The following is an 8460-nucleotide window of genomic DNA, read 5'->3' as shown; positions in this document are numbered from 1 at the left end:
GTGGCCGTAACTAATGACTATTTATTCGAAGCCTTATAATGGTAATCCTGGCGTCTCGGGTCTGCTGGGTGACGTTGAAAACAGAATGATGCAGTACTGGCAAAAAATTCACCCTGAACGTTCCGACTCAGATAAGAAAAACATTAATTAAACTTTTAATTACTACTTGCTTACTTTTATGGTAGCTCAGGAATGCTAGCTGACTGCACCTCTGATGGACGGGTACAGGACGTGTCCGAGTACTCGCGGCGCACTTATGTGATTCCCGCGGCGCACAGGTTGAGAAACACTGCCTGAGTCTGACGAGACAACCAGACGTTACCCTACGGAACGAGCTCAGAGCTCATTGTTTCCGATCTTCGGATAGGCCTGAGACCAGGCACACACCACACATCGGGACAACAAGGTCACAACTCCTCGATTTACATCCTGTACCTACTCACTGCTAGGTGAACAGGGGCTACACGTGAAAGGAGACACACCCAAATATCTCCACCCGGCCGGGGAATCGAACCCCGGTCATCTGGCTTGTGAAGCCAGAGCTTTAACCACTGAGCTACCGGGCCGTGTGTGTGTGTGTGTGTGTGTGTGTGTGTGTGTGTGTGTAACAATAATAATAATAATGATAATAATAATAATGATAATAATAATAATAATAATAATAATAATAATAATAATAATAATAGTATACGGTTTATTAGGAGTTGCAGTACATACATACTGAAAATACTGGGCGGATAGGGGGGATTATGACTAGTGATTTATGGCTCGTACCATGGTGGGTATGGTGCTGTTTTTTATAGCAGTCAGTTCTAGTGACCCTCGTGGGCACGAGGACGTTGTTGTGACGTGTGGTGTGGACAGGGCGAGAGGTGGCGGGGGTGGGAGAAAGTGGCGAAGCCTCGGGTGACGTAGCATGCTTCTGTCCAGTTTCAACAGGGCTTCTCGGTGTTTGTTAGACAGTCTGGGAAGGTTCAGAGTGGTCAGGGCGTGGTCGCAGTTAGTGTAAGCAAGGCCGAGGATGATCCTGCATGCCCTTTTTTGTACATTCTCTAGCTGTTGCCGTTGAGTGGCGGTGAGACAGGAGGACCACGCTGGTGAGGCATACATGAGTCTTGGCGGAATAAAGGTTAAGTATACCCCTTTTAATTCCTCTGTTGTTGTGCCCAGTGATTTCAATCTGCGTAGCATGTAAAGTCTGTAGGCCGCAGCTCTAACTGTGGTAGTGATATGCTGCCTCCATGTCAGCTGGTCGTCCACTGTGACCCCAAGCAGCTTGGCTGACCGAACCACTTGGAGGGGATGAGGGCCTAGAGTGAGCTGGGGAGGGGGGACTGCCTCTGAGGAAATGCAGGCATGCATTACCACAGTTTTGGTGTGGTTCATTGGCATTTTGTTTTCCTCCGTCCACTGTTGTAGTTGTTCCAGTGTTGCTTGAAGTGTTGAGTAGTCTGGGTTTTTGTTGTCGTTTGCAGTCATCAACGTACTTCCAGCGATGAGTGGTGTTGGTGAGAGCGTCATTAATCAGTATTAGGAAGCACAGTGGACCCATCTTGGTGCCCTGGGGAACTCCACATGTCAGCTGTTGGACGGAGGATATGTAATTCTGATAGCGGATAGTTTGCCGTCTTCCCGTGAGGAAGTCGGCGAGCCATGCTGTCAGATGAGGGTGGATACCCAGTCTGATGGCTTTGTTGATAACATCAGTGTGGTCAACCAGATCAAAAGCTTTGCTGAAGTCCACAAAGGCGACAACAAAGAGGTGTTTCGTTTTTCCAGGTGACTGTGAATGAAGTCAAGGAAGCTGATTAGGTAGTGAGAGGTGGAGGTGGCTATGATGTTGCCAAATTGCTGTATGTCTAAGAAGTTACTAATTTTGTTGTACGCTCAGTCAAACACAAAGTCTTCACAAATGAGGCTAGGGATGGGTGTGATAGCGACTGGCCTGAGGTCACTGAGTGACTCCGGGCTGGTAGTCTTGGGTATAGGCGTGACAAATGATGTTTTCCAATCCACTGGGCATGAGTACTGAGAGAGAGATGCATTTATTATTGAGCAGAGAGGAGTGGCTAGTTCTGGAGCAAATTCTTTGTAAATCTTGATGGGCAGATCAGTAGGAGTGGTTGAGCGAGGTTTAAGCTTTAGAATCCTCTTGTAAACATCCATGACCTGGACGGTGGGAGGAGGGGAGGGAACGGAGAGGAAGGAAGGGAGAGGGAGGAGTGGAGGGTGGGAATGTTTGACAGATCGTGGCAAAGTGAGAATTTATCTTGTCCGCCGCTGGCTGTGTCGGTGGGGAGGTGTGAGGTACAGGGAAGATAATGGCACTGCTTTTGTAGACCACACAAAGCCTTAATCTTATCATATCACTGTCTGTTGTTGGTGAGTTTGAGCTGGTGAATTTTGTTTGGGTAATAACTTGCCTTCGCGGTCTTAAGTTCCCGTATTACTTTGTTCCTTAGTTTCCTGTACTGGATTAGGCAAGAGTGAAATACCCAGTTTCTCTGCCTCATGGGTCTTTTGATGCGGGGGTCATCCACGGGGTATCAAATGGGTGCACTGTGACTCTCTTTGCTGGGAAGTAGCGGCTGAAGGCTTCACTTGTGGTGGTAACAAAATTATGCCATTTGGTGTGGACATCCTCCACCTGCAGTACTTCGGTCCATGAGTGGTTGGTAATGCTGACTTAGGTGAGTCATGATAAGGTCGAGTTTTGCTTGTTGGTGGGTGGGAAATTCAACTATTTGTGTTAGGGTTAGCTGGTGTAGTATTTCGCTTGTATCTAGGCGATTAAAATCTCCGCATATCACCAGCTTCGCAGCAGGATACTTCGTTCTGAGAGCATCTACTGTGCTTATTATGTGTTCAGTGAGTATTTGCGCTGTGGGGCACGTGGAGTCTGCATTTCGAGGAGGGTCTCCAGCCCCAGATGGGGGTGACGACCACCGGGAGGAGTGAGGGGCTGAAGATGGATCGGCGATAAACCACCACTCCCCCTCCTCTTCGCTCTGACCTGAGATGGTGGAAGAGTTGAAAGTCTCGGATCTTGCACTCCTCAGGCACTATTTGCCGCGCCTCAGTAATCGCCACAATGTCCACACGGGTTGATCTCACCGACTCAATTAACTCGTCCAATTTGTTCGTTAGGGAGGTCACGTTAGACAGGAGGAGAGAGGGGAGGCTGAACCACAGGCGAGGTATTTCTAAGTACGTGTGTTCTCTTTCTTCAGCTTGCCGGCTTTGTCTATCTCTGTTTATCACTATAGCCCTAATGGGACGAACCGCACTTCTGCCGCCTCTTGAGCCACGATTTTGAAATAGTTTGAGTGTTTTTAGGCACTGGATTATGTTACGTGGTGGGTAACCCGATCCTCGCCTATGTCGGAGAAGGTAGTCTCGTCCGTGTGTGTGTGTGTGTGTGTGTGTGTGTGTGTGTGTGTGTGTTACAGTTTTACTGAATTTTTTTGTTTTACCCAAAGTTTTTTTCTTTGCCATATTTATTTTTTTTCCTTTTCTATTGATCTTTTTTCGCGGATTTTCATATTACTTATTTTTGTTTTTTATTTCTACCTTCATTCATGTATTATTCATTTATTTCTCTTTTCACTCATGACATTTTATTACTCCTGTTACTTTTTGCTCTATATCCGGGTAGCTGAGTGGCTATCTGAGTGGCTGATTGGATGACTGGATGCCCCCCCCTTTCACTCTTTCTCTCTCTCTGGTATAAACCCCCTAACCTTCCATCACGGCATCAAATCGGTTACACGCATCAAGCCAATCCCAGCGTGACACTTTTTGACGATTGGCGCCAGTACTGTTGCCGCTCCCCGCTTACCACCGCCTCACCTCTCTCTCTCTCTCTGTGTGTGTGTGTATATGTGTGTGTCGAGGGGAGGTGGGATAGATAACGTGATGGAGGAACCCGTTTTCTATGCGCTGGTGAGAAGTAGTTGTGATTCTGAGAGTATGTGAGGTTTGTTTCAGGTTAATCTTTGAAAAAAATGAAAAGACCTAACAAAGAACGAAAAACGAGTCGCAAACACACTCACACACACTTATTCAACCCCTTTCCCCCTCTACACACACACACACCTCATTGACTCAACAAGTGTATTCCTCTCAAGCGGCAGACATAAAGCATGAGGTGTATAGGTAATTTGATGAGTTGGTTAATTGACAATAAATTCCGGTGGACGCGTGTTGTGTGCAATGAAGCTGCGTGTGATGGCTGGACTGGGCGTCACATAAAGGTACAGATGACCTCTTCACAGCGCGGTATTGACGTGGGATGGAGTGAAGGCAGGCACTGGCGGCTTCATATGAAAGGCAGTGTGTGTGTGTGTGTGTGTGTGTGTGTGTGTGTGTGTGTGTGTGTGTGTGTGTGTGTGTGTGTGTGTGTGTGTGTGTGTTTTTTTTTTTTTACGTTAAGGCCTATAGCGCCTGTAGGCACACTTGAAGAGTGTATGGGAAGCGCTGTTCAGCTTCCGCCCATTAGTGGCGCAGGCAATTTTATTTATAGTGATACCCATATTAGGGCCCATATCACCTCCGAAGCTCATCATAGGTGTAACCACCTAGAACCTGGGTATCATGGTGACATGTAGGTAACTTCAAACCACTCGACAAATGGCAAAGTGTTCAAGGCTGTACGTGGTGGGATTCCAACCTACGCGTGGACGTCTGCCCGATCCCACGCTCACCACCTTATCCACTACGCCACCGCCTCCCTAAGGCAGTTGCTCTTTTTCTTTTTTTTCCCCCTTCTAGCTGACTGACAGTTAGTTTACTTGGAGGAGGTGTACTTGGTGACAGCCTTGGTGCCCTCAGAGACGGCGTGCTTTGCCAGTTTGCCGGGCAGAAGGAGACGGACGGCAGTCTGGATCTCCCGGCTGGTGATGGTGGAGCGCTTGTTGTAGTGTGCCAGGCAGGATGCCTCGGCAGCGATGCGCTCGAAAATGTCGTTCACGAAAGAGTTCATGATTGACATAGCCTTGGAGGACACGCCAGTGTCGGGGTGGACCTGCTTGAGCGCTTTGTAGAAGTAGATGGAGTAGCTTTCCTTCCTCCTCCGCTTCTTCTTCTTTTGTCCCCTTTGGCTATGGCTTTCTGAGCCTTGCCAGCCTTCTTGGCAGCCTTTCCTGATGCTTTGGGAGGCATGGTAGTAACGGCGTCGTTCAACTTGCGAAGAGTGTGTGCGTGTGTGTGTAATTCACTGTTTGATCTGCTGCAGTCTCTGACAAGACAGCCAGACGTTACCCTACGGAACGAGCTCAGAGCTCATTATTTCCGATCTTGGGATAGGTCTGAGACCAGGCACACACATCACACCGGGACAACAAGGTCACAACTCCTCGATTTACATCCCGTACCTACTCACTGCTAGGTGAACAGGGGCTACACGTGAAAGGAGACACACCCAAATATCTCCACCCGGCCGGGGAATCGAACCCCGGTTATCTGGCTTGTGAAGCCAGCACTCTAACCACTGAGCTACCGGGTGTGTGTGTGTGTGTGTGTGTGTGTGTGTGTGAGAGAGAGAGAGAGAGAGAGAGAGAGAGAGAGAGAGAGAGACTATCTATTTATCTATTCATCTATTAGTTTACCTATCTACTTATTTACATAACCATCGTCTATCTCTTCATCCATCAGTCTGCATCAGATATAATCCCTGTTTTTACACTCTCTCTGACAAACTCACTGAGTCTTAATGTTAATGCTGAGAAGACGCACTTACTTCAGCCAGCCATTGTGTGAAGCCCCAGCCCGGAGCGATCAAGGGGAAGGCACTTAATGTAATCACTTAAATCAAGGCTCAGCTGAGGAAGCGTCTTGCACTCAGTCGGAATCCATCTGAGAGTGAAACCCGTGGAGTCGGCGTCACCTTGCGGGGCTTACGTAGTGCACGCGTGAGAACTGAGGCGAGGACTTAGCGTGGGATGCTCTTCTTGACTTGCATGTTGGTAGCTGGAAAAAGAATGTTAGTGTGAGATGAATTTGAGATGAAAGGTGTTGGAGAGTTCACGTGGAAAAATAGATAAAAAGAAGAATCTGTTGTATTTTTTAGTGCTGGTTCATAAAATAAAAGCATGACTGAAAGAACATGACACTTTCGTTCACTTTCATGCATGGACCGGGAAATGAAAGTCAGCATAGGAAGCACAAAAGAAAAGAAATGTTCGCTTGTTCAAATGGAAACTGCAGAAATGACACGAAGATACCGACAAAAGAAAGTGTTAGTTTGTCAATTCTCGCACAGTGATCTGGAAAGAGAATGAGAAAGGAAAGAGAGGCAAAAGAGACAGAAATGTTAGAGTGATTTCTTTTAAATTGTACATAGAACACAAAATAAAATATTTTCGTCGGTTTGTATTCAGTAAACTAAAAAAAAAAAAATATATAGCAAACACTGAAATAAAAGTAGGGACAAATAAGATGTAACTTTTTCTTGTGTAAAAAATGTTGCAAAGGAAGATAATGCACATTCTGATTTGAAAAAAAAACTACTTAATAACCAATCAAAATGTAATAGAAATAAATCAATCGGAAGAAAATGCACAAAATAGATAAAAAGTAGTTAGTCTATCAATATAAGAACCCGACAAGCAACAGAGAACAAGACTAATCGTACATGAAAATAAATCTTGTAGGAATAATTTTTGTAGTGGAAATATATCATGGTGTTGATGGTGTGTATGACAAGCCGTGGTGAGCAGCCAGCCTGGTGTGTGTGTGTGCGTGTAATTCACTGTTTGATCTGCTGCAGTCTCTGACGAGACAGCCAGACGTTTCCCTACGGAACGAGCTCAGAGCTCATTATTTCCGATCTTCGGATAGGCCTGAGACGAGGCACACACCACACACCGGGACAACGAGGTCACAACTCCTCGATTTACATCCCGTACCTACTCACTGCTAGGTGAACAGGGGCTACACGTGAAAGGAGACACACCCAAATATCTCCACCCGGCCGGGGAATCGAACCCCGGTCCTCTGGCTTGTGAAGCCAGCGCTCTAACCACTGAGCTACCGGGCCGTGTGTGTGTGTGTGTGTGTGTGTGTGTGTGTGTGTTTGTGTGTGTGTCAGAGTAAGTGTATAATTCTGAGTGTGAGTGAAAGCATGGTGCTAGCCGCCGCTAGCGAGTCGGTGTGTAAATGTGGTAGTGTGTCTACAAAGATCTGATTGAGTCTGTAGCTTTATGTACATACTAATCCAGGGTATATACACTCTTTCGATTATCGACATATGAAAAATAAAAGGTGTTGTAAAAGGTTTGGAAAGAAATGTGAATGTATTTTGTATGTGTGAATATATATGTATAGATTGTCTGCCTCAGATGGTTTTTGCTGGCTGAAATATTAATCAACAAGACCTGTGTTTCACTGGATCTGAGGATTTATTTATTGTACTGAAAATAGATAAATTGATTATATCGCTCTCTCTCTCTCTCTCTCTCTCTCTCTCTCTCTCTCTCTCTCTCTCGCCAAAAAACGATCATCAGGCTATCAATAATTGATTTTCACGTTTTTTTTCTGAACATTCGTTCTCCATCTTGCATTAGTTATTGTTTCGTTTTGTTTGGTTTCACAGTTACGTAAAATTTCTTTGTTTCTGTGAGTCTCTCTCTCTCTCTCTCTCTCTCTCTCTCTCTCTCTCTCTCTCTCTCTCTCTCTCTCTCGTACGCGTGCGCAGTGCGCACACACACACACACACATAGCCATAGCAAGCAGACGCTCGCTACGGTGCTTCTACTTTCAGTCTGCTTTTTCCGCATACATACACTTCCCACCTCTTCCAAACAAGTATCATTTTACTTGTAATGTTGCACTGCAGCCAGCTGACATAGTGTCATGTAAAATTTTTGTGCCTTTGCACTTAAATTTTCAAATTAAGCATTTTGTCAGCGATTGCATTCTCCCCCCCTCCTCCCTTCCTCTCACTTACCCCCCAACCCCCATCGTCTTTCAACGGTCATCGCCTCCGTTGCTACCTCCCTCCTCCTCCCCCGCTCTCTCCTCGAGCTCCATCTCCACCTTTCCCCCCACCCACCCTCTACCCCTGTCCCTCCCTACCACCCACCACCCTCCCAACACCCACCTACATTCTTACTGCTCTCTCCCCCAACCCTTATCGCCTCACTGCTGCATACCCCCTTTTCCCTTCCTCCTCCCCTTACTCTTCCACTCAACCCATTTCTAACCATCTGCTCCCCCCCGACACATCAGCCTACAAGCCCCATTCCCCATCTTTCCCTTCCCATCTCCATCTCCTTGTTTCTTGAACAAAACACACACACACACACACACGCCCGGTAGCTCAGTGGTTAGAGCGCTGACTTCACAAGCCAGAGGACCGGGGTTCGATTCCTCGGCCGGGTGGAGATATTTGGGTGTGTCTCCTTTCACGTGTAGCCTCTGTTCACCTAGCAGTGAGTAGGTACGGGATGTAAATCGAGTTGT

At 46.7% G+C, this 8460-nt stretch overlaps 1 pseudogene; it reads right to left on the bottom strand.

Moving 5' to 3' along the window:
* Positions 1 to 4749: 4749 nt before the first annotated feature.
* LOC123502166 lies at positions 4750 to 5196 on the bottom strand (annotated as a pseudogene).
* Positions 5197 to 8460: the final 3264 nt, after the last annotated feature.

Source organism: Portunus trituberculatus, chromosome 10, assembly GCF_017591435.1.
Source record: "Portunus trituberculatus isolate SZX2019 chromosome 10, ASM1759143v1, whole genome shotgun sequence".
Taxonomy (NCBI): domain Eukaryota; kingdom Metazoa; phylum Arthropoda; class Malacostraca; order Decapoda; family Portunidae; genus Portunus; species Portunus trituberculatus.
Note: the sequence above shows the minus strand (reverse complement) of the source record. Positions and strands in the feature narration are given on the sequence as shown.